Below are 26,045 nucleotides of genomic sequence, written 5' to 3'. Positions count from 1 at the left end.
TAATACCTGCTTCCACTCCAGATACCTAAAGTAAACTGCTGCTACTTCTGTTCAAGTAGTCTCCTGAGTTGGGTTTTTTTTTGGAGGTGAATATAATCTGGGGTACTCTCAGTATTTATTTGTGTTAATGTGGCGTCAGGCTAGTGATCCAAAGGTCCATTGTGCTTAAGCATTTCATGTAAGATAGCCCCTGTCTCATGAAGAAAACACTAATAAAGTGTCTAACCATGAGGTTGTGAGGATGCTGCTGCCCTGTGGTTCTGTTTCACTGCTTGCAGTGCTAGGTAATAGCCCTGACAGGGGCTGCAAGATCAATGTTACACTGTATAATGAGAATAAGGGCGTCAGCTGCTTATACTGGGTACTTCTGTTACCTGCCTTGTTGAGTGAAACTTGTAGTGGTACCTGGAATGTGGCTGCTGCTCCAGGTGTTGCAGCCAGCCCCAGCGAGGGAACAGGAGACTACAGGCAGCCTCTTGCCTCATCTGCAGCTCATGTGGGTTTGCACGGCCCCATGGATGTCGAGGGGGTTTGATGTACACCAGAATCCATGTGGCCTGTGGGCTCAGTGGAGCCTTTTCTATAGAAGGAAATGGGTTTTGATTGGTTGTTGTTTTCTTTTTTTTCCCTGATGTCTGTTGAAAATGCAGCTTGTGGTCCCTTCAGTTCTGGAAAGCTGGTCTTGGAAAGAGGCTAAGCTTCCTTAAAATAGCTAATCAAAAATGAATTTAAGCTTGTCTGTGTGAGAAACCAGCCAGCCTAACTGTAATAGGATTGTTCCGGCTCGTTTTAATTGTGCTGATCTAACTTGTGTGAATGCTTTAATACAGGGTAACATTTGGGAGCAGACTTCTCTCTGAAACCTGCAGTCAAACCAACCCATTGTGACTGTTTGAACCCTTCTTTGATGCCTGGTAGCTTTGAGACCTACCAGCAGTTGTGAGTGATCCAGATAGCAAAGAACATTTCTGATGCTCATTCTTACTAGTCCTTGCTGCTTGTGCTGTGGATCTGAATGTCTTTGCCCCGTGGATGACCCACACTGGGGATAATGATAATAGCCTTTTGTAAATATTTTAAGTCAGGAGTTACTCATGCATATAGTATTTATTTTTATTTATTAATTTTACTCCCTGTTAAGAGCAGAAAAGTCAAACTCCCAGAAGTTCAGAGGAAACCCTGCTTGAAGACTGCTTAAATAAATAGCATGCAATTGTGTAGTGAGTTTATTTATTTATTTTTTAGGACCTTCATTCAGGATGTTCTCTTTTAGCAAAGAATGAAAAGATTATTTTTTTAAAACGTCCCAAATGTAACCTCCAAAGAGTATGGTAAGCAGCAGCATTGAAAGTATTCTGTGCAGAAGTAGCAGGACATATCTTTGATGGGTTGTTGGTACTGTGTTTTGCCTTTCTTTTGTGGCCTTAGGGAATTACCATTGCTTTCCCTTCCTTGGCTATGGGAATCCCCTTTAGAAATGATTTAGGTGCTGGGGGAATTTTGGCTGTGCTTCATGTCAAATCTTTGTTTGGCTAGAGAGAAGGTTGTCCTTCTACCTATTAAATTCCTGTCCTACGAGCAAAGGGAACAGTACTACCCCTTAAGTCTTAAAGGAAGGAGGGCTCATGTGAGCATCTTACTGATGGGAAAAGCTTTCAGCTTTTTCCATGGGGAGCAGCCTGGCTCTGTGGCCAGGAATGCTGCTAGGAGAGCTTAAAGAGGGCCTCTAAGGGTATTTTTCCTTATGGGGTTCAGATCAAACTTTTGATGTAACAGTGTCAGAAATTGGGGAGGAAAAATAAAAGTAAGGCACCACCCCCCCCCCCCCCCCCCCCGAACATTACCTCTGAACATTTCGCTGCAAAAGTAATAGACTTTAAAGGTTTGTTTTAAGCCTTGGCTTTCTGAGCCTCTTTCAAATCAGATGTATTGCTGAAACCAGTTTGTAATATTTATAGAGTTTTGAATTTACTGTGTGTGAGAGGGAATCCCTTTCTTTTTCCACTGTGAATGAATTACTATTAGATTGGTTCTCCATTTTATGGAAGGTTTGCTTCAGAAGATTTAAAGTATAAATTCTCTATCTGATATTTGACTTGATTGGGTACACTGCTAAAAAATTAATGGAATGGAGTAGCCTGGATGATGATTTCTCTTCTGATGTGAAGAAGTTTTATGTTCTTCTTTTCCTTCTAGTTGCCTGGTGAGCTTTCTTCTTAATTATCCATGTATCTATCTCATTTTTTTTTCCTTTGCATCCAGTTCCCTCAGATCCTGGTGCTTGTAGTGGGGTTAGCAACTTTACTCTGCCAGCACTAGCATTGCTTCTAAGAGATCCAACTGTGCCAGCTGCTGACGTGTTTAATACGGTTCTGTACGTTTGATGTCTGTGCTGATAACCTCGGGCGGTTCGGGATGCTTCCGCTATACAGAAATGGAGCTGAAATAAAAAGTTTTCATACTTGAAGACAATTTTCTGCACTGGAGGTAGAAGATTTCCAGTCTTTTTCTCCTGTGGTGTTGGTGTGACCTTTGGTTGCCCTGTGCCACACCACAAGCAACTGTGTTGGCTTTGCTGCCTGTTACTGTGGGAATGGGCAGCAGACCCACACTGGGCATCTGAAAGACATCCAAGGCAGCCCTGGGTAAGAGGTGATAGATGACATTGCTGCTGTCATCAGCCACCCCCCTGAAGATCCCATGAAGGGTGGCAGACAGCACTCCCATGAGGAGCAGTGTGGCCCTTCATGAGTGCTCCTGGAGAGACATGGTACTTGGCCCAGGAAAGGCAGAAGGGGCAGCATCTCTGACTTTATGGGGTTACCCATATCTTTCTGTTCATGTGCACATGCAGATTTTTTTTCCAGGGAATAATGAGGGCAGGGCAGAGGCAGATTTTACTCTGGAACAGTTTTTGTATCACTTTGCAACAGCTTTATTTCCCATGGGCAAAGCCAAATGGTAAATACCTTTTAGAGTGCAAAGAAACATTAATTACTGTAGCCTAATCTTATCTTTGGCTTGGCTCTTGCCATTTTGAAAGCCTAGGTACAGCGTTTTCCATAGCTTGGATTTGTTTGTGTGTGAAGTCAGCTATATAATTAAAACAAACATGTTTTCCAGCAAAATGTATTCCCTTAAATAAGTACTGTCTATATGTGGGTAAAAATAAGTAGTGTCTTTGTTGGTGTTATTTTTTTCCTTTGAAGCTTTTTTTAAATATACCTAATTGGCAATTTCCAATATTATTCTTTGTAATTGTTTTGTGGTCATTGTCTGCTCTGGTTTGGAAAGGCTCATTAGGAAGAAAAGCGCTTGACCCCCAGCTGAAGAGTGGTATTTATGATGTGTTACGTGATGGTGAGAGTGGTTTGCAGAAGGTGTTTTTGCTGCTTTGGGTCCTGTTGCTAACGAAAGTGGTACTGATGAGGAAATTGCTTTTTTCCTGTCTGCTGTACTTGAGCAGTTTGCGTATGCGGTACTTGGAAATGGGGAACTGTCTCCAGTTTTGGCTTTCTGAGTTGTAAGGTAGGTGGCTCTGCTGCAGCTCCCTTCCTTCTAGAGGACCTGACACAAAGCTCGGGACAGCACTTAGGGTGGCAGCGCTATTGCAGCATTCAGACTGAACAGGCAGCTCAGTGGGTTTCAGCAAATGGGTGCTCATGTGGTTGGGATTATCTGGTATTAAATAAAACAACAAACATGCAGACAAAATCCGGGTGTTCTGTGTGTCATTTACTACTTGCACATCTCAAAAGCTTACATGGTGCCATGGCAGGTCAAAGGACTGTATGGCATGTCTGCATGTGACTGTGTGTAAGCAGTCCCATTAGGTTGTTAGGTTTGCTCACTGGGAATGGGAGGTGAGAATGTGTTTTGCAGGAGTGCGGTCTGATTTAAACCAGGCTTCACAAAACAGTTTAGCAAAAAAGAGCTGTGTTGGCAAGGGTGTGTGGAAACATCTTTATTCCCTGCTGCCTTCTGGAGTACCTGGGCAGGCATATACCCTAGCAGGCTGGCTGGTTTGGTGTCCTTGGCTGAAGAAGAGACTAAGGAAGGAGCTAAGGCAGTCCTTGCAGGAGAACTGCTTGGAAGACATGCCCTGGCCCTGCTGCTGTGGGGATCTGCCTGTGTGGCTAGGGGCAGGGGCAGCACTTGCCTGTGGCGGTCCTCTGGAGACAGGGACTGGGGTCTGTGTGCAATGTGGGCACTTGGGACATAGCTGCAACTCTTGGGGCCTTCAAGAGGAAGTACATCTACAAATAATAGTAGACCTGCCTTTGAAGGTGCTTTTCGATTTCCTCAGTGTTGCAATGATGTTTATATGTAGTATGACAATTTGAGGTAAACCTCAGTTGTTCACTTTTCACACTCATCTCCTTATTTTATAGCATTTTCCTGATGGCATCGATTTGAGCCGCATCTTCTATAAAATAACATAGTTCCTTTCAGCTGAAAACCAAGAACTTCATTCAGCTTCACTGGGGTCACCAAGCTCACTGAAACTGCGTCATATTTAACATCTTTGTCGCTAACATGGACAGTGGGATTGAGTGCGCCCTCAGCAGGTTTGCCGATGACACCAAGCTGTGTGGTTCGGTTGATACCCTGAAGGGAAGGAATGCCATCCAGAGGGACCTTGACACGCTTGTGAGGTGGGCTGATGCCAACCTCATGAAGTTTAACCATGCCAAGTGCAAGGTCCTACATCTGGGTGGGAGCAATCCCAGGCACAGCTACAGGTTGGGCAGAGAAGAGATTCAGAGCAGCCCTGCGGAGAAGGACTTGGGGGTGTTGGTTGATGAGAAAATGAACATGAGCTGGCTTCAGTGTGCACTTGCAGCCCAGAAAGCCAACCGTATCCTGGGCTGCATCAAAAGAAGCGTGACCAGCAGGTCGAAGGAGGTGATCCTGCCCCTGTACTCTGCTCTTGTGAGACCTCACCTGGAGTATTGTGTGCAGTTCTGGTGTCCTCAACAGAAAAAGGACATGGAACTGTTGGAACAAGTCCAGAGGAGGGCCACGAGGATGATCAGGGGACTGGAGCACCTCCTGTATGAAGATAGGCTGAGGAAGCTGGGGCTGTTCAGCCTGGAGAAGAGAAGGCTGCGTGGAGACCTCATAGCAGCCTTCCAGTATCTGAAGGGGGCCTATAGGGATGCTGGAGCGGGACTCTTCATTAGGGACTGTAGTGACAGCACAAGGGGTAACGGGTTAAAACTTAAACAGGGGAAGTTTAGATTGGCTATAAGAAGGAAATTCTTTCTTGTTAGGGTGGTGAGGCACTGGAATGGGTTGCCCAGGGAGGTTGTGAATGCTCCATCCCTGGCAGTGTTCAAGACCCGGTTGGACGAGGCCTTGGGTGATATGATTTAGCGTAAGGTGTCCCTGCCCATGGCAGGGGGTTTGGAAATAGATGATCTTAAGGTTCTTTCCAACCCTAACTATTCTATGATTCTATACTGGAGATACAGAGATAAGCTTCTTTGTGTATGGCACTGAAATACCAACTGCAGTCCTGCTGAAGATTTGGATATCTGCTTAACTCAATGCACATGGTGTGTAAATACAGACCATGCATCAGTGTGTAAAGCCAAGCACATGCCTTGGCTATGTGAGACTTAAATCATCAGATGCAGTGTGGAATAACCTGAATTGAAATGGAAAAAGTAACTATGTTTTCATTATATCTACAGGATATGTTGCAAGAAACAAAGTGTGGGTTTTAAAAACTGACTGTTCCACAACTCAGTTATATACCTCTGCATGTGTGTGTGTAGACATTTTTGAAGCACTAGTCTCTGAACTGTGTTCGTGGAGCAGCCACCCGCCAGGAACTGCCCTGGGGTCCCACAGAGCTAAAGGCGCGAATTATGACAGCCTGCTAGACGTGGATCCTTAATTGAGGTTTCTCATCCTTTGTGCGTCAGTGGCAGAAGGGGACTTACCAGTTGGTTGGATTCATGAAGACAGCGGGTACACAGAGATGGGCGCACGAGGAAGAGAGACCAGACGGAGCAGTTCTTCTTGTTCCTGCTATCCACATTCTCAATCTTTCCAGAGCCTGCTTTTTCAGCAACAAACATGCCTGTGCTGTTACTTGGCTTGGTCGTTTTTGTCTTGCCAAGTGAAGAACTGATCCTGAAAGGCTCCTGTGGAGTACTGTGGGGAGCCTCCCCCTGTTCCCTCTGTAAGGAAATGTGCATACTTTTAACACAGGTACACTCAGCCCCCACCCACTGCACTGAGATGTGAGGGTGCTTGGAATCCGGGGGCAGTCTAGCCCTAAAACTTTCCTCTAGTTTGTGTGTTGTTGTTTTTGGCTGTGCAGAATCAGAAAAGTCACATATATTAACCTTATCTTCTTTCCTTAATTTCAACATGGCTATTACCCTTTCTGCAACCTGGCTGCCTGGCTGAATATGCTGCTGCTTGGGACATGTCTGTTTCCAGGTCTCTTTTGCGGAACTGTACAGACCATCTTCCTACCATCATCTCAGCCCAAATATCCCTTTGAAACCAGGCAAACCAGGCTGAATATAGGTGAAAAAGATCCTTTTACTCTTGTAATGGATTCTGGTATTAACTGCATTGATGGGCTATCAAGCCTGGGAGGAAGTTGCCTTTGAAACAGTCATCATAATCCCCATCACCATTTCAGATGCTGCTTTGCCATTGAAACAAGAAATGAAAAGCTTTCAAGAATCTTTCCTTTCTGAGCTAACGCAGAAACATTTGTGGCTGTAGTATGTGTTACAGTATGTACATCAAGGCTCTGCTGTAACTACAAGGCTGAATTCAGTGGTGGCGTTCATCCTCCTATCTTCCTCCCTGACTCTCAACCCCTCAAGTGAATTATGCCTTGTGTTCAGTGCAGGACCATCTGTTTCCCTGTATGTTCTCTCTTGCTGCAGCCTGATTTGAATGGAAAGGTGAGTCTAAATACATATGACGAGGAGCGTTCTTTTGTGTTTCAAACAGCTTGTTTTCCAATGGAGGAGCCAAGCCATAAAAGAAACACTGGGTTCTTAGCTGTCCTGCACATGTGCTCCTAGTGACAGAGTAGGGGGTTTTTTAGAGCAGAGTTGAGGGGCACCTGAGTTTGGGGATTAATTTGGCACTTCAGACATACATGTGTCTTGTGACCAGGCCTGAGCAGCTCTTCAAAGATGCTGAAATCTGTATTACAACCTAATACAGATTTCACTGTACTACACAATATGACTGCCAGGTAGCCACCACCCCCACCCCTCGTCCTGATTCATGCAGAGGAGAGAGATGTTGCTGCTATCTAGGTTTTTTTTTGTGTTATCTCCTCTTACACTGTAAATGTTAATTTAATTTCCACATTTAGAGACCTTAATTAATTATGAATAAAATAATTTGTATGAATCTGAGCTGAAAGGTGATGGATTAATGGCTCTCTTGAAACATGAGGCTGCTTTACCAGAAGGGATTCAGCACAGGAGTGGCTGTGCCAGCTCTGCCCTGTGTGCATCCCTGTGACATGGGGTAGGAGAAGGAGGATTTCCATACCCTGGCATCCTGGAGAGGCTGGCACAAGGGACAGGACAAGGAAAATGCTAGCTACCGTGTGGTGAGATGATCAGGGAGCTGGTCTGCTGGAAACCACTCTTGGTAGGGTTGATTTTCACCAAGGCTTCCCTGCCATCTGCACACCCCGAGTTGCATGGGTGCAAGAGCACCCTGCAGAACACAGGGTCTGGCACATAGGGTGCAGATGGAAGGAGTTATCATCTTTGGCAACCTGGAGTAGCATGTATAACCATCTCTTCTCTGCTATGGAAGAGGTCTTGTGCACTCCTCTGCCTCCTCTGCTGTCTCAAGCCCCTCACCAGACTCAACTGCCTTGTGCTTGCTTGTGTTGAGCTGAGTAAGTTCAGGCTCCACTGGATGGCTGGTTTTAATAGGTCTGATGAAGTAGTAATTTGGTTCCAAATACATATTGTCATATTTTATGCATGGTCGGATTTACTTCCTGTGCAGTGGAGTAGAGCACTGTGCAGGTCATCGCTGGTTGTCTCTTTTCTGCCTTTTTTTCCCCCCTTTTCTTTTTATTTCTTCTTTCATTAGGGATCAGAGAATTCAATGAAACTTTTAGGCTTGGTCCTCAGGTCTCCATACAGGTAAAACATCCAGCCATCTCAGCAGTCACCTCTGCTTTGCTGCGAGGCTGGTTGCTTGATGCCTGTGGGATCAATCATTTAACAACTGAAACTTTTATCAGGTGCTGCTCTTCCTCCAGGAACTGTTCTGTGTTATGGACCTCTTTACAGCTCCTTTTTTCTTTTGTTAACCATTCTGCAGAGGCCGGTGGGCCTAAAGTGACTTCTGCCGTCTGTCTCCTGGCTCCCCAAGCAGTAATGATTGTTTGATGCCTGCGTGCAAACACACATTGAACTGTCCTTCTGCTCTTCCCACCTGATCCATTCTATTTTCAGGGACAGCAGGGTATAGAGCTGAGTCCAGGTTTGATACTCCAGGCACTTCTAGGACCAAAAGGTTTGTTTTCTTTCCCTAGAAGCTTTGCTTGCAAAAGTGAACAGTGAGTAATCCAGTTCCTAGCAGTTTTATTTGGCAGAGTTTCACACCCTGGGTCGTCTCTAGGTTTTTCTCTGCAGAACTGGTGGAAATGTTATTGTTTAATCCCAGCAACCTTCCTGAAGTCCTGAAGTTTCTGGCTCATCACTTTCCCATGTGCGGTGGGTATTTATCTCCAGTTAGCAATGCTGCTGGTTGATGCCTTGGCTTTGGATGCAGGTCGGGTGTTGCGCAAGGTCTGTCTGTGTGTCTGGAGGGCAGATTGCCATCAACAAGCTTCAATATTTTGTCATGAAACAATGCTTAACTTCCAGGGGTCAGCTGGAGGTGATGGTATTGTGTTGCTTAGAGTGACTGACAAGGCAGTGACAAAGCTTTATGCTGCATAACTCGTTTTAGTATCACCAAGTGCGATAAACAAGAGCTCAGACCCCCAGAGCAGCAGTAAAGGCAAGCTGGGTTAAGGTTTTAAGCCCTTTATGACAAAGTATAAAAAATAGTCTGAACAGAAGTGGTCAAATTACTCACAGGGCCCCTTGGTTTTGTATGACATCTTCATGATTAATCATTCTTTTCCAAATGAATAATTTCATAATGTTTCCTTCACAAGGTTATAAACCAGACACTAAATGAAACAAATGCCAAGTTTTTGCGGAGTGTGGAGGTGAATGTGGTAGTGTAGGTTGATGTACTGCACACATCCCTGCCTGTAGGCTTCAGCTGGTGCTCAGGGGGTGAAAATTCACCTATGGTGAAGATGGGGCCAAGCCATAGGGCTTCCCCATCGGTCTCTCCATTGCCCTGGCCCACCCAGCAGGAGGGGGAACGCTGGTCAGGGTGAGGACTGAGCAATGTAGAACCCGATTTCTGTCCCCTTGCCCTGCTGTGTGCCTGGCCAGCTCCATTAGGTGGGTGCTCTGCTCAGGGTCCCTTCTCTGTTTTATTGTTGACCTCTTGATTCCTCTACCTCTCAGCTTTTTTTGCATGTCTTGTACCTGGCAGTCATCTGGTTGCCCAAATCATTCTCTCCCTTTTTACAAAATAAAGCTTTCACTGTTGTTTAACCCATCTCTGTTACTTGTAAAACATTTGTATTGTAGCCCATGCTACTTCTGGTGAAAAGAAGATTGCTGACGGTTAAATAGAGGCACAAGCTGGAAGCCTTTGCTGGCTTTGTGTGTATTTACCCTGGTACTTGTTGGGCTAAACTGTTCTTAGAGTTTTCTTGATGGCTTGAAAGAAAAAAAGGAGGGAAAAAAGGCATGCTTGCATAAATGTATTAAACTGATACACAGTCTGTTCTGAAAACAAGACAACAGACAGGTTCAGCTACTTGAGTATCCACTCTGGCATATGGCTGCTGCTTTGTGAACTTGATCTTAAAGGTCTAATTTACATTAGTTACACTAGTAACTATAGTTACTACTATAACCTACACTGATAGGCTATATTTTTATAAAACTTAAGGTCAGAAAAAGCAGAACTTTGGAGCTTTTGTGTCTGCATGTTCCTTCCAAATCCTGCAATTTTTTCCAGTTCCTTCTGGACAATTACTGTGATTGCTCAGTCTTGCTTCTGTTTAAATCTGTAGCATTTTAACCACTGGTTTCTATAGGACAAAAATCAAGTTTCTATAACTAATAATGACAGACATTAGTGGTTGATAATGAGTTGGTGATACATGAGTACAATACCACGATGAGAAGGGCACGCTTCTCTGCAGTGACATAACACAGTAAGTGTTGCTCCTCTTTTTCAGGGTGTGTTTTCAAAAGAGAAAAAAGAGAGTTAAAAATAGAGATAGGGCAGCACTCACAGCCCTTGTGAGGTCCACCTGACCTAGTCTGCCAGAACGATAAAGGTCTTGGAGCTAGGAGGTCCCTCTCCACAAATGCCAAGAAATGCGGCAGCCTCGTGGATGTGAGAGCCCCAGCCTGTTGAAGGGTGCAGCAGAAGTAATTTGGCTGCCTCATGTGTTGCTTGTCAGGCCCACAACTGGGTGCCATTATGGCATGCCTACCAGGGTACCTGCTGATAGGGAGCTGGGAAGGAGAGGCTGCAGGGCACCATGGATGCAGAAACACAGGCTGGACTATTTTTACCCTCTGATTAATTCTAACTGATTATTTGTAATTATCAGTCTATTGAAAGTCCCTGCACTCCTGGCTGGGAGAGTAATTATATTCCCATTAGGTTTCATAGGACATTGTGGTTTTCCCTAATAAAACCCAATGAGTGTTTCTAAAGGCTGTTCTTGTTCAATGCACTCCTTTGGGCCTCTGCAAGTGCTAGGGTGGAGGATGTTGCCTTTCATCCATGGGTTGTGTTAGATGTTTGGGATCACAACCCCTGTAAAGCTGGTAGGTGAGCACAGCAGGGTTTCTGCTCTCAGCTCTGCTGGGTTGCAGCCCTTACACCTCTCAGACGTGGGTGCAATTCCCTGGCAGCATGAGCATGCAGGTCTGGTGCCTCAACTCTTATCTTCTCATGCTGGCAGTTGCACAGGAGCTCGTTCTGAAGCAGGAGGCAATTAATATTGCAGGTCAGGAGGTGTATGAGCTGTGTTGGAGCTGCAGCAAGGCTTCTTTAAGGGGTTTTCATATGTGGCACGAGTATTACTGACACTTTTGATAGAGGTGTGGGAAGGTTAGTCTCACTTGCTTCCTATGCTTGCACCTCCACCTGGGATCTGTCCACAGTACTCTGTTGACTTTTGGCCATTTCTAAACTAGCTTTAAAAAGTGTCTGGAGCACAAATGGGTCGCTTAGCAACCCACTTCCGCTGAGGGTTGCTGGGGAATGGGTCAGAGATTAACAATTATGCACAATCGAGGTTAAAAATGCAGCACGGTCGCAGCGTCACTGCTCTGGCGGCTGGGGTATTTCAGCGTTACCATGCTGGGATTTACGGCGGTGTAGTAAACTTGTGACAGTTGTGGTTCTGACCTCATGAACATGATGATGCAAGACTTCAAATGTGTTATGAAATTGGACTGAAGTATTTTTTCTTTACTGGTATATTACAAAAAAACCCACCAAACCAAACTAAAAAACGTTAAATAACCATCAGATGAGTAACGTAGGCATGATCTATGTTTCACATGTATTTTTACCCTGAAGGCTCTGGGCCTTTCCCTGGCCATATGACTTCTCAAACAAACAGAAATAGATCACAGAAGAGAGTGGAAAATGGAGTCTAGCCATAGAGCAGGAAGGGAGAGGGAAGGTGGGTTTCTGGTTTTGGTCACCTACCGGAACGTTGATGCACTGTTCCTCCAGGCAAGGAAACAACAAATGCCACATTAGCTTGATGAGTATATTTTTTTGAGTCTTATTTTGGCAACATGATCATTTTCCTAAGTCCTTGGTGATGCTTTGTTTTCTGGATGAAGAGATTCTTGGCAGCGTTTTCTCCTTTTACAGAGTAGAAAAGGAGGTGGCTTGGGTGTGATTGCTTTTACCCTAATAAATGTCCCAGTACTTACAATTTCTGCAGGAACATACAGTGAGACTATAAGTCATTAAAACAGGGTTCCATCTCTTAGATGTTTTTATAACTATTTTATAACTATTTTCTTCTTTGTTTAATTAACCCTTCTTTTCAGCCTTATCCTACCCCAGTGGTCATCCCAAACTCGAGAAATAAGAATCAGCTGACAATGCCTCTTCAGCAGTCACAGGAAGCACTGAAATCCAGGAGCTCTGACTGGAGGTGATCTATACTCCTAATCTTCAGTCACTGTCTGAAGCTGACAGTGTCATGGGCCGGTGGGCAGCTCTTCTCCTTTGCTTCCCTGACCTTTTTTCTTCCTGTTTCCACTGAATAGGCTTATTCCCTGCCAACTTAAAAAATACATATTTATTTTTTAAAGGTCCCTTTCAGGCTAATATTACTCATCTTACTCACCTGCCACCACTGGTCAAGGAGAAAAATTATCTTGATGCCCCTTTCCACTTAAACATACTTTCCTTAAATATACTTTACATTGTTGGCTCTTTATTGCTTTGGATTAAGTGGTAAAATCCATACTTGAGACATTGCAGAAGCTTTTAGTTGTCAATTAAGGATTGTTAATATGCAAGACAATGCCACACCACAGAGGCTGCTAGGGTAGGAAATGAGATCCATCATCTGTTGTTAGAGCTGCAGGATAACTTTAGGTCAGCAAAAATCAGTTACTGCGACTGGCTTTGGGCAAAAATTCCTCATCAGTATTCTGAGAGAGTGCGGGGTGGGATGGGGATGGAAGTAGGCAAAGCTGAGCAGCACTGGGGTTCCTCCCATCCTTGTACTGCAGTGTTGATTTGGGGCATCTTTTGAATCCCTTAGCTCTTGCAGTCACTTCAGTGTCTCCTAACTGCAGAAAAGACCATGCTCAAACTCAATAGCTTGGACTACATTTGTACAAATCAAATTAATATCCAGTTTCAGGCTATCTGCTACCTGCTTCCACAGGCCAAAGATTTTTCCTTCTTTCCTGGCTTCTTGATTAGTGCTTTAATTTCTGCCTTGTGAGGCTTTTCCTGGCTTTTCTTGTTTGCTTGCCACCAGAAACTTATCTTTGCACTGACCTACCTGAAGGTGATTGCATGAGGAGTGCTTGCTCCTGTTTGTGGTGGTACCAATACACTTGGGCAATTCTGCTGCTGGGTTGAGTTGGCAGTGAGTGCTGCTCACTGCCTGTACCCTGCACGGAAACCAGTTGTGTCCTCACCATCCTAGGGTGAGATGGGAGTTTTAACCCAACAAACTCCCTCTTTATTGGAAAGAAATGGGATGCTGCCACTGCTGCCTGACATGTTCCCTGCTTGCTTTCAGGGGTGTGTCATACTTTAATAAGGCTTTCCATCTTCTCCAGAACAGGTCCAGACTTTTGTGAGCAAGCGCTCTGTGGCTTGCAGCATGGGCTGGCTGGGGTGCTTGTGATGAAAGGTCTGCTGCCCATTTACCTGCAGCTGTATGCTGCTTGCTCGATAGCTGATGTGAGCTTTCTGCCTTTATTCCCTGCACTGGAAGGCCTAGGAGTATCAGGGCTGGGGGATGGCAGGGAGCAGGAGCATTTCCTGTGGTCTGTTGTGGCTCAGCAGGGAAGGGAGACCAGCTGAACAATGAATTATGTATCTCCTCTTTATTTACTTCAAGAGTGTTTCTCCACCTTGGGAAGTTCAAAAGATTATTCTGTGTGCTGCTTTCTGACAGCAGTCAAGCTGGCAGTGTTAGTGGTTATGTTAGTGTTGTTTCTGCCTCTCATGGCATTCATTTTTGAAAAAGAATCGGTGTGGCTTGGCTTGGTTTGGCGTGGGGGCTTTGATTTGAAATGAATACTGGCAACCATGTTATTGAAAAATGAATTGATTACATTGAAAAACTTGTGTTTGTTTCTAGTAGCAGCGCTAGGGTTATGCCACAAATAGAACTAAAGCAGAATCATGCGAGATGCAGGTGTTTTCCCCTTCTGGCTCTTACCATGCTGTGCTGCACCGCTGTTTGCATGTGTTGTCCTATGATTGCTCTTTGCTGGTGGTGAAGCCAGCTCCCTGCACAATGGCTCCTGCTCACATGGGGCACCAGCATGGGTGGCAGCAGGGGTTGCCATGTTATCCCAGGTGGCCTTTCCCCGGGTTCCCACTGTCCAGTGTGTCCTGTGGGGGCAACCCAGGCAGCACTTAGCCTCCCCTCGGCACTGACTTGTTGGATATGGCTTTGGATTTGCCTTTGCGCCAGTGGTGGTGAAAGCCCTGCCTCCAGGCAGAGATGCCTACAAAAGGGCTGCACCTGGGTTAATGGCTGCTCCCCTGGAGTCCTGCTTTTTGGACCGTTTTTGCCTGTTGCTAGTTGCTTTATGTGCTCATTAAAAGTAGTGGGAATTCATGGGCAAAAGGGAAGATAGAAAATGTAACTCTGAGTAAGCTCTAATAGATTTCTAGATGAAAACCTTCTTGACATATTTCTATATTCAAGATTTATAATCTAATCATTTCTTCACTTGCACAGCAGGGACTGAAATGTAGTTATTTACATACAGGGAACATTAAACAGCCTCCTTTTTAAACCATATGGGAACGTAAAATCCAGCAACCACTGCTGAGTAATGGGTATCCATGAAAGATGAGAATAAAAATAAAGCAGAAACAAACATAATGAAAAGGTATTATTGCAAGAAGTAGCTGTGACAGCAGCATATTATATCCCTATACTGAACCAAAAATGTGACCCTGTAAATCTGTATCCTCTTGCCTCTTGAGTTAGCACTATACACACTGAACATGTGCAGATGAACCCATTTGTATTTCTCTCTAGTTTTAATGAGTTCGTGGGGGCTTTGTGATGCCTTACTGCTTTGCCATGAGGATCTAGAGGATGGCATGCCATGTTAGTCCAGGCTTCTTTGTACTTGTCGTTGCTCCTTTGGGGCAGTTGTGATCCCTCAGAAACCTGAAGTCTTTCTTTAATTTCCTGACAGCTAACTTTGGGGCTGGCTTGATTGCTCTGTGTACTAACCTCCCAGCCAGTGTAATGCCTGCCTGTTGTCTGAGATGCAGTGCCAGGTAGCTGGCTCCTGAAATGGCTATGGTCATGGTCCTGCAGGAATTAGGATTAATTTGTCCAGGTGTTGAGACACATTCCTGTGACTGTATTGCCTGGACTGCGATGCTGCCTGCAGTGTTGGCATGAGCACCTTGGAATTGCCATAGTTACTGTGGATATCAGGAACTGCTGTGGCTATTGCCAGGCTGCTGCAGTGTTAAGGGTATGTGCTTTGGATGTTTTAATTTTGAGATTGGCAAAGGGACTAGGGACTGTTGGTGTTTTTTCCTTCCTCTTTTGGATAAAAATATATGGAGGGGCATCTTTGGAGAAATCACTGCTCTTTCTATATCATATGAAGTAAACACATGTAGAGGCTTTCCCTAAAATACTGGGTTTATGCATTCTCTGCATTGGTTGCTTAGTTTCTTGAAATATGCAGTTTATGTTCCTGTCTTGTAACATTTCTAATACTAATTACAAACAGGAACTTGAAAATCATGGAATCACAGAATTGTTTGGGTTGGAAGGGACCTTAAAGGTCACGCAGTTCTACCCCACGTGCCATGGGCAGGGACGCCTTACGCTAGACTAGGTTGCCCTGGTTTTGAACACTTTCAGGGGTGGGGCAATCACAGCTTCTCTGGGCAAACTGTTTCAGTGTCTCACCATCCTCATAGTGAAGATTTATTTCCTAATATCTAAATCTCCTTTCTGTCAGTTTAACGCTGTTGCCTCTTGTCTTGTCACTACATGCTCTTGTCAAAAAGTTCCTCTCCAGTTTTCTTGTAGGCCCCCTTTCAGTACTGGAAGGCTGCTGTCAGGTCTTCCCTGAGCCTTCTCGAGGCTGGGCAAGCCTGACTCTCTCAGCCTGTTTCCAGAGGAGAGATGCTGCAGCCCTCAAATAAGGAATATGATTCCCTAATTAAGGGTAAGCATCCCCAAATGGGTGCAACTGCATCCTGAAGAAGCTGTGCTTATCCCATTGGCATGTTTTGATGATAGGTCTAGATACTGGCTCTCAACATGCAGGTTAGATACAGAAAACTGTTAGTTGTGAGAAATAAATTTCCTTCCGATAAATGCACATCTGTCTTCTCATTGCTGGAGTCCTCTGGTGATGGTGAGCCTGAGGACAGTAACTTTTGTTGGTTTTTAGGATGAAAGGAGAAGCTAATTTCTGTGATACGGGGGATAAGACAGTGAGTTTCTGTCACAGAACCAAACCACTGTTCTTACTACCAAAACACTGTTTCTGCTGCATTTTAACAAAATACTGTACCTTACATTTCTCTTATCTTTTAACCCTCTGCATTCCTGTGCCCTGAAGAGAGAGCGATGAGAAATGTGGATGGCAGTAGGCTTAAGAAATGTTTTGTTCTTAAATCCCCACTATTTTTCAGTAGGATTTCAGAAATCTCTACAGTATTTTAATTTGGTTTGTCAAAGTATAATTACCATGAATGAGGTAAGAAACTAATTTAAACACAGCAAGTGTAGTGGAGAATCCAATTTTCAGAAATCAGTGGCAATGTAATTGGAGTCATTAAGTGCTGACTTTGGTAATTAAGAGATGTTTTTTGATGTTTCAGGTTTGTGTTGCTAGTCATCTGTGGAGAGGGTAGAAAAATATTTTCCACTCTGTGAAACTAGTCACTTCCCTATACCCATGTAGGCATGAACACTGCCCAGCAGCTTGAGTGAACCTGCAGTGTTTGAGATCTACTTGCTTGGGTCCCAAGCTCCTTGTCCCTCCCTGCCCACAATGGGGGACATATGGGAGCACGTTTTGGGGCCATCCTGTGTGTGAAGCTGGCACTGCCTCTGCTGGGCAACCTCTTATGCTGGGGCATGGAGGAGCCCCTGGGGTTGTACCCTGTGCCAGGACACCCTGAGGGTGGAAAAATCTGGTTGTAGCTGAGCAGGCATAGGCTTCAGCGGCTCCATGTCTGGTCTTGGCCAGGGAGGGCAGTTTGGCTGCCCCTGGCTCTACTCTGGTCCAGGGGAACTGCTTGGCATAGGAGCTGGACCAGTGCAGGAGCCAGTCTGTCTCAAAACAGGACGTGCCCACGCTCAGCCAAGGTTTTGGTAGCACGATGAGCAGCTACCAAGAGGCATTGCTTCATTGATGGATGATGCCGTGCAGTGTCATGTCGCAGAATGCAGAGCAAAAGCAAGTCCTTTATGATAATGTTCAGGAGGAGGATTTTTCTAAGGCAGAGATGGATGCCCAGCTCCTTAACCTATCATCCTTTCAAACTTTGATCTTGGATTGCAGGTCCATCTTGATAAAATAATTGGATCTCTCTGCAGACTTAGAAGTGCTGTTAAAAATTATTCATAAAAGAAATCAGTGGTACAAGTGTATTCTCGTCACTTCTTGTTTGCAGAATTATCAGTAAGAAGCTGGGATGTTATGGATTTTTAACTCCTGCAGTTCAACCAAGATGCTCAGCACGCTTTTGTTGTGATAATGGAGAAACCGTAAAACACCCCTGACATGCTGATAGTTATCATCATATAAACCAAGCCTTATGTTTACTTTCCTATTAAAAATGCTAATTTTCCAGAGCAATGGCATTCAGAAGGGTTTTTTTCTTTCATTTTGTTGTTTTCCAGACCCCCAGATATTTCTGTTACTCGGGCCTCCAGCATGGAAGCTGATGTGATAGTTTTCGTGCTTTTGAGCTTTCACACCCACAAACAAATCCATCGGCAGCTGAGATCTCTTGCTCTGTGTTTGAGTTTGTAATTATCTTCTGGCCCAGCAGAAGCCAGAGCTCGGCCAGGAAGTGGCTTAAAATGTTTTTTTTTAAACCTTAGCCGTGCTGGTTTCTGAGGGGTGTGGAAACCACCAGCAGTTTAAACGTTTGTTTTAATCAGAAATCCCTTTTCTGTAGCCGCAGTGTTTTTCACAGTGCCTCGCAAAATTGCATTGCCCTTACCTTCTCAGGGGTTCTGACCTTTAAAGCTGAACGGGCAGTTTCTCATGCACTTGCTCATGTTTGTGCTTGATGTGGGGCATACTCTGAAGAGCAGGAGCCACGCTTTGGAGCTGGGCACCTGATAAGGTTGAGCAGCTGGGGACAGGCACCCTGAGGGAGTGCTCAGGGGAGCAGCCTCTGCCACCCAGCCACGTTCAGAGGAAATAATTGTGGTGTCCCTCCCCTGTCCCTTTGCAGCCGTGTGGTTCTCTGGATGACACACTCAGAATACCTGGCAATGGCTGAATGTGGTGTGACAAAAGTTGGAGAAGCATGTTAAATAGCTAGAACAGGTTGGAGAAATCATGCTGAGCTTTGCTGACCAAACTGACTAGAAAGGGCTGTCTCTTTGCTGCTTTTGTGTGTGGTGATGGGGGGGTTCCAGGCTGGGGTGTGAGCTGGGCTTTCTGTAGCTTGCTGTCACTGTCTCACAGGCACTGGGCACCCAGCTAAGCTCCTGCTTGCAGTTCCAGATTAGGGGAGTAATGAGGATACACTTTGCTTTAGGCATAACTTCTTTCCTGTTACTTTTCCACTCCCTGTTTCCTTTTGTTTTATTTCTTCAGGCAGCCTGGGTTTCTGCCTAATTGGATTACTAGGTCACTTTCCGACTGGCTGTGGGCTGTATGGGACTGGGATCAGTCCCTGAGTCTTAGCAGTTTGGGGAGCTAATGTAGGCTGGCAGTCAGCAAAGCCACTACAGTCCCATGGAGCCTCAGTGGAAAATGGCTTTTCCTGCCTAACTCCCCAGTGGCCACACAAAGGATCAGATCCATTGCTTTGCTTCACCTGGCTTTTTAGTTTTAGGGAGGAAAAATTAAAGAAGTGTTTGCTTTCAGGTGTGCCATGTGGTTCATAGCCCTCAAGGAGTCCTGGCTGCCTTCTGGGAAACAAACACATCTAAACGTAAAACCTTGGACGTGGTTCAGGTGTCTGCGTATTAGAGAGGAATAGCTCTTACTTCAAAAGTGTGCTCTGTATCTTAAACAAAATACCTCTTTGCCGTTTCCATGGCAAGCTCTCCTTCATAATTGAATAACAGGCATAAATGGTTACATAAAACACAAGCAAAACGCGGCACTGTAGCTGAAGGCTGCACTTGTCAGCTCTGTGTTTGCTCTTTGCGCAGGGGAGCGTGCTGGTACCTGAAGGCGAGGCTTGACCCGGGGCGCAGCCGTTTGGGGCATCAGCCCTGCACCCTGATTGCTGGAACCCAGCTCCCCGGAGAGGCTACTTGTGGTTGTCCCAGAGCATCCTCACAACTCGTCTCCAGACCCTTCTGCTAAGGAGAATCCAACTGGAGGAAATGTGAAGGCCGAAATCTGTTAATGGGACTACACAGATTAAAGCACAGACCTTCTCTTTTGAGGTACCTCTCTGCAGATAGTACTGTCAAACTCGATTGTTCTGGAGCTGCTATATTCACCTAGAAGCTGTTAGACCTTTGAAAAACAAGAGATCTTGCCAAGGTGAGTACACGTGTCTGCCCATGTTTTTAAAACTTCCTTTTATTTAATTATGTGACTGAAGTGTTCTCAGGAAAGAAAAGAATAAAGCTTTGCTATTTCTGGGACAAGAGCTTCTGTGCTGTTCTACCCTTAGGATTTTACAGTCAAGTGTGAGGGTGTCTGTTGTGTCCCCATCCTGTGTCCCCCCCCTCCCCATTTCTCTGCCTCTTTAATTATGAGGGTTTGAGTCTCTGCTTAAAATTTGTCACATGGACCCAGCAGCTGTTAAAAAACAAAACCCACAGCAAAAAAACAACCAAACAACCATCACAAAAAAAAACAACCTTGGAAAACCCCAGGTGTGAGGTACACCTCAAGGTTTTGATGCGAAGCTTGGCAAAGCTGTATTCCCACTGGTGGAGGTCCTTGCAAGGAGGTGGTGTCTCCTCCCAGGCAAGAGGGTGTTCATCTCTTGCACCTGGTACATGCATCACTGACCTGTGCCGAGGGCTGGTCTGCCTGCACCCTACCCTCCTGCCTGGTGTGGGTCCCTGTCAGTGAGAAACCCCAACTTTGCCAGTGGGTTTCCCAGCTAGAGGCAGAGGTCCCAGGGGTATGGCTGGGAGGACAGGGCAGAGCTGCCAGGCTTAGCTGTGTGCGTGGCATGTAACCAGCCATGTGCGCAGTGCCTGTGCTGCCCTGACCTTGCCTGTCACTGCATGGGATGCTGACCCCCAGATCTTCACCTGTGGGGCCTGAGGTGGGTGTAGATGCAGTGTTCTGGGTTTATCACTTACAGAAGCACAGCACATGCGGGTGGGTGACACCAAAGTATTCCCTGTGTCCACACACCTTTCATGTCGGGTTGGCAGCACATCCAGGGGCATTATGTCACCTTAGAAAGACTCCATGTGACAGAGTACTTGTGGCTGTTGTTTTGCTGCTTCTCTCTCCCCATAGCACCATTGATTTGCAGGCAGTGGCTGCTTCTCCAGCCCTGTGCTGTTGGCGCTTCCCAATTGCTGCACATATGGTGTGTGAAACTACGCGGTGCTTGTCGGCCCGCGTGGCACTGGCAGCAGCAGTGCTAGCTAGCAGCAGAGTGGCAGACTGAACTCTGCATCTTCCCCTCTCCTCCGGAGGGAGGGGGTGAGAGTTTTTGTTCTTTTGTTCGTCTGAGTTCATCATGTTGGAAATAAACCCACTGCCTGTGTGCGGCGGAGGAGGGGCGGGGGGAGAGGAAGGGATACAGGGAGGTGACAGCAAAGCTGTCATCTTGCTTTGCTCCATCCAGGGAGCAAGATGCAGTGGGGTTTCCGAATTCCCGCTTCAGCAGTGGGTGCAAATTGCCCCCATGCTGACAAATTGGGCCTGAGCATCTTGATGGGAAGCCTGTGATGCTGACGTCTCCATGCAGTGTGTCTCTGTGCCTTGGGTTGCTGGTGAGCTGGTCCTCTGATGGAGGATTTGGGATTCTTCCATGGCTGTCACTGGTCCCTGTACCCATTCAGGTGTGTGTGCTTGTTCCTGCTCCTGCACTCTGGTAAGGTGAAGGTGGCTCTTGACGGTCTCCACTTCTTAAGGTGGTTGGTCCCTACATGTGGCACCAGGGGCTGGGTGGGCAGGGAAGTGTGAAGAAGAGGTTTGTAGCCTTGGAGCTGCTCTGTAATCATCACCCTTCCTTTTTGTGGGGGAAGAAAAGGAGGGAGGTGGGGAAGGAGGATGGATGGTTTTGCCTCCATCCATCTTGTGGCCAGTTGTGGTCCTTCTGCAGTGCTGCATGTCCCTGAGGCACCAACATCCCCCATGGCAGAAGGCAGCCCTGGGGCTATCTGGGGGCTCTGGAGGATGTCACCGTGTCAGCTCTTAGCTGTGGCATTTTCTGTGCATCTTCAAAGCATGGAGGCCTTGTTTGTTTCTGATGAAAGCTGAAACCTTGCTGAACAGGGAGCATCCTCTGAGGATGCTCCTGGCTCTGGACATGTCTGAGAGGGACTGCTTCCTCCACCCGCCACCTTTCACCTTTTTCTGATTTTTCCCTTGGGTTTTTGCTAACTGTGAAGCCACTAATGTGAAATGAAGGCATGGAAATTTCATATTGTAGCAATTAATCAGCCCTCCCTAATACTTTCCAGCTGTAAATTGCCAGCGCTAACAGATGCGTGCTGTTGCAGCCTAGCAGCTGATCCTGCCAGGGGCCTATGGTGGGCTATGTTTGGTTGGTTACGTGTCCTAGGAAGCCATAGCGCACCCCTACGCAAGTGTAGTGCTCTGATTAATTTAACAGAAAGTTTCCAGTTATTAGTTAAACACGTTTCTAGTAATTTCTTTTCCCTCCTTAAGTGAAACTAAAATAGAAAAGGTGCTCCATTGTCACAGGACAGCCAGTGCAAGCTTTGGCTTGGTCTCTGCAGCACGTGAGAGCTGGTCAGTAAACTCCTGTTTGATTTTTGCTGTGGGCCATACACACAGATCTCCTTGTCAAGGATTTAGGGAAAAAAAAAGACCCGAGGAATTTTCCCTTTAACAATGCCTTGTTGCACAGAAGTGGGATTTTTTTGCCCTCTGGCATCCCCAAGTCAGAGACTTCCAAGTAGCAGAGGTCAGGATCTGGGGAGGGAGGGGGGGGACATTGGTTCAGGCTGCACCCCGCTGATGTGACTTGTCGAGTGTAATCTGTACAAAGTGGTGCTGTTCCCATCTGCCCTGTGCCTGCTGGATGTAGCTGGCTGGCGCGTTTTGATTAAAATGTTGCAGGGAAGGGAAAATGAGGAAGAAACTAAGCGCATTTCCTATCTTCGGTTTTTAGGAGACACTTAAGGGAGTACACTTGGATGAGTAAGGGCAGAGGCGAATTGCAAAAAGCACTTACTAAACTTGTCTGGGGATTTCAGCCCTGTAGTTTGGAGCATGAAAGCTGGACTTTTCTTTAAGAAACAGCAATAAAAGCTGCCAAGCCTGAAGACCCAGATTAGTTTAGAAACCCTGTAGCTGGGGGAGGAGGGGTGGAAACAGAAGTGCAGTGACTCAGACTGACCTTTCCGTCAACTCCACTGCTCTTCCAAAGCGACATGTGGCATCCAAGCTGTGGTAGAACTGTGAGGTCCCCCACGTGGCACGGGGCAGGCTGTATCTCAGGCACAGGGTCTCTCACATGCTCCCCGAATGGCACTGGGCCTCCATGTGCTGGCATGGGCTGAGGCTGTCTGTCAGCCTGGCCGATCGGTGTGGTATGGCGCTGCTGGAGTAGCGGTGCCAGAATCTGTCCTGAAAGTGCTGATGGAGGCACAGAGGCTATTTTGCAATGCGTAGCAGCTCTTTTGTGCCACTCGGAGAAGTTGGCTCGCAGTTATACGCGCTGTCTGACGCGGAGCGGTGGCTGTTATAAGGGACTTAATTATCCTGATGACCCAAAGTAACGAAAGGAACAGGCCTGTTCATGTCGAGCCGTGATGCTGACCGTGGTTACTTCGCTTCCCTCTTCCCTTCTCCTCCCTCTTCTCCAGTGTAAAGCTACAAAGTGAAAGATGATGCCAGTATTCCCCTTTCCCAGGCTGCTATATACAATTGTTTCTATGGTCTTTGTTTATATAGATCTAGGGCAGATTAAAATGTTTTTCAAAATCGGAATACTTGTCAGAAGGCTGGGTAAGCCTGTGTCTGTATCCCTTCAGAAATATTTTGGGTACCTCCTGGTACCTTCCATCCTCCTTCCCTAACCTTGTATTTGTGCAGCTATGCATTTTCTGTTCTCCCCACAAGCTTCCCAGTCCTCTAGGGAAATTTTAACCATTTATACAGTCTAGTAAAGCTACAGGCATGTTCTGTCCCAGTATTTATTAACCCATTCCCTTCAGCGGGAAGCAGAGAAGAGAAGCCAGCTGATCTGTCTGTGGGGCCCCTTGGAGGGAGACGAGGACCTTAATGCAGGTGAATGGTTTTAACCATAGCAAGGTGGGTCCTTTCCATAAACTGCTGCCTGCCCATAAACTGCTGGCCTGCCTGGAATGACAGTGACTGAAGGAACGCTACAGGTTTGGGGAGATGTAGTGGGGCTGCCCTTAAGGAAACGATGCTGTGGGAAATAAAAACTGGGTCTTCACATTCCCTGTCTGATCTTTGTCGATAGGATGGGTCTCCTGACTACAATGGATTTCACTTGGATTAGAGATTATCTTCCCCTTTAGTCTTTTCTGTACGGGTTGGTCATTGTGTGACCAAACTTGCTCCTGAAGTTGTTTAAAAAAAGCTCTACATTGTGGTACATGTATATGTTCATATACAAATATCACATGTGCATATATATTGTAATTTATAATGTCATTTTATCAGTTTAAGAGGCTATGGTATTACTTTTGTTCCAGTGTTTTTACCTGTGTAGAATGGGACTATTTACTGACAAATTTGTTGAAGTCTTTCTCATGCTTTTCAGTTGATGATTTAAGTAAAAAAAAGCTTTCTTTAGGAGCATGTCAGAGAAATCCTGTTCTGAAAAGCTGTTTGGTTTCTTAGCATGTGCACATGTGTTTTTCTCGTTACGCTCTTAGGTTTCAATGGTATTTAAGCCCCATTTTTCAAAATTGAGTTATTTGGAAGCATTAGACTCTTCAACGGTACCTAAAGTGAACCACACTGTTTGTTAAACTGCTGCATGTGTGTACCCACATGCACAGTATGGTCCTTACAGGGCCTGAGCAGGATTTTTGGATCGCTGCAGAAGCTTGGGAGTGCCTTATTCTTGCTTGTGCTTTGCCTCCAAGTGGTGCAGGTGCCTCGGCTGGAGCTCACGCAGCAGAACACACTGTGGATGTGGAGAATTGCCAGGTATTTGTGACTGGCTAGGGAAATATCAAGCAGTCCCATTTGAAGAAGTTTTTGGAAGGCAGCTGGAAGAGAGTACAAAACCTTGTGTTTGGTGTTACGGTTGATAAGGGTTTAAAGGCAGCTGCAGTTTAAGCTCTGAATAGTTCAGCGAGGTCCTTATCTTTACTTGGCCAAATGCTCCGTCGAGTAAAAGTTGATTTGTTTCCTGAGCAGAGGAGCAAAACAAGGGCTGCTGCATTAGCTCTGAGTGGCATTGGAGCTCTGCATGTTCAGTAAAAGCAGGAAGGGCTTGCTGCCTGGTTTGGTGTCCTGGCCTGTCCCTTGGAGGCCCATGAGTATACCTTCTGCCATGGCTGTGCCACCCCTCTGGGCAGGGACAACCCTTGCAAAGGTTCCCTATATCACACACATGTATGTGAGGAATCTGCAGCCCAAAGGTAAATGTGTCAGACTGACCTTCATCTGAAAACTGCTCTTTCATAAAGCCAGAGAGCTGGGGGTGCATTGTGTTGGTACAGAAGAATGAATTGATGTCTCATACATTGACTGGTTCATGGTTATTTCAGTGAAGAGAGCTGCAACCCCTGCTGACCAGAAGCCTGTGAAATGTGGCCAGGACTGCGATGGAGGTGCCTGCCCCACTGAATGTCCATCCGTCAGCTGTGGCAGAGGTTTCTGCTTGAGTCTTTGTGCTCATTCTGCTCCTAGCTTCACTCCTACCAATTATATCAGTAATCGTTAAACCTGGTGGCTGTGTGAATTTTACTTAGTTCATGGTCTCTGCAGTGCTCAAGTCTCTCTTCAGTTTGAACCTTTTTATATCAGAAGTCAAAATGGAGGAAAAAAGCACACTAATTCAGTTTTAATGCCAAGGTTGTGTTGGGAGTACTGCCTGTTACCAGTGAGGTGCGCTTAAGTTCGGCTAAATGTTGGTCGGCACTGTTCATTTGACTGTGAGGCCTAGGTGAGATTATTATATAAGCCTCTCCTCAACAGTTTAATAAATATTCTCTGTTCTCATTTGTGAGATACTATTTTAATTAGAAGCTTTCTTCTGACATGCAAAGGACTCAGCTACTAAGCATGATGGTTTACTAAGCTTGGTCTGCATGCTTTCTTATAATCTCAGTTGAGTTCAGCAGATACCACAGTAAAGTATATACAACCTTTTCCAGTTTGTATCATCCAAAGCTCGTGTTCTTAAACATCAGCATGCAGGTTTCCATTCTTCACTGTTCCTGGAGACAATGGAAAATAGCTTATGCCCCCCCCCCCCCCGTCACTTTTTTACCATCTTTGCCCTGTTAACTTTCAAAGGCATTTCTTGGGCTGAAAGTTTAGAATTTGGATAGAAAAACTGTCATGGTCTTTTATAAAATACGTAAGATTATCCAGATGTGTAACAGGTTGATGTGAACTGAGGCTCCAGTAATTTTGCAAATGAGAAGATAGCCATGCATACAGCTCCCAGAAAACTGATCCATCAATTATTTGTGGATTTTTTTAGCATCTGGAATGATTTATTAATTTTGCAGGAGACTTAATGTGCAATTGAAGGTTTACTGCTTTGCTTCTTTCTGCTTCACTGTCTTGTGTAAAAGACGAATAATATTGGTACAAGAGAGCTGTATGAAGAAATGCTTATAATTTAGTAGAGATATGCTCTGCATAAGGTACTGTTTAGATATAGTTAATCCT

At 45.7% G+C, this 26,045-nt stretch overlaps 1 protein-coding gene across 6 annotated transcripts in view; it reads left to right on the top strand.

Annotated features, from left to right (window-relative positions):
- TIAM1 (TIAM Rac1 associated GEF 1) overlaps positions 1–26,045 on the top strand; it is a 193,021-nt gene that overhangs the window by 18,672 nt on the left and 148,304 nt on the right. For 3 of the 6 annotated variants that reach the window (XM_062622181.1, XM_062622184.1, XM_062622178.1), the window contains exon 2: positions 19,205–19,544. The exons of the other annotated variants lie outside the window; for them this stretch is intronic. The gene's annotated coding sequence lies outside the window, so the exon portion shown is untranslated. The remainder of the gene's footprint in view (positions 1–19,204; positions 19,545–26,045) is intronic. 6 annotated transcript variants of the gene reach the window in all.

Source organism: Pezoporus occidentalis, unplaced genomic scaffold (genome assembly GCF_034315485.1).
Source record: "Pezoporus occidentalis ecotype Australia unplaced genomic scaffold, CSIRO_AGI_Poc_V1 ctg24, whole genome shotgun sequence".
NCBI classification, from domain to species: Eukaryota; Metazoa; Chordata; class Aves; order Psittaciformes; family Psittacidae; genus Pezoporus; species Pezoporus occidentalis.
This window is presented reverse-complemented; position numbering and strand designations above follow the sequence as displayed.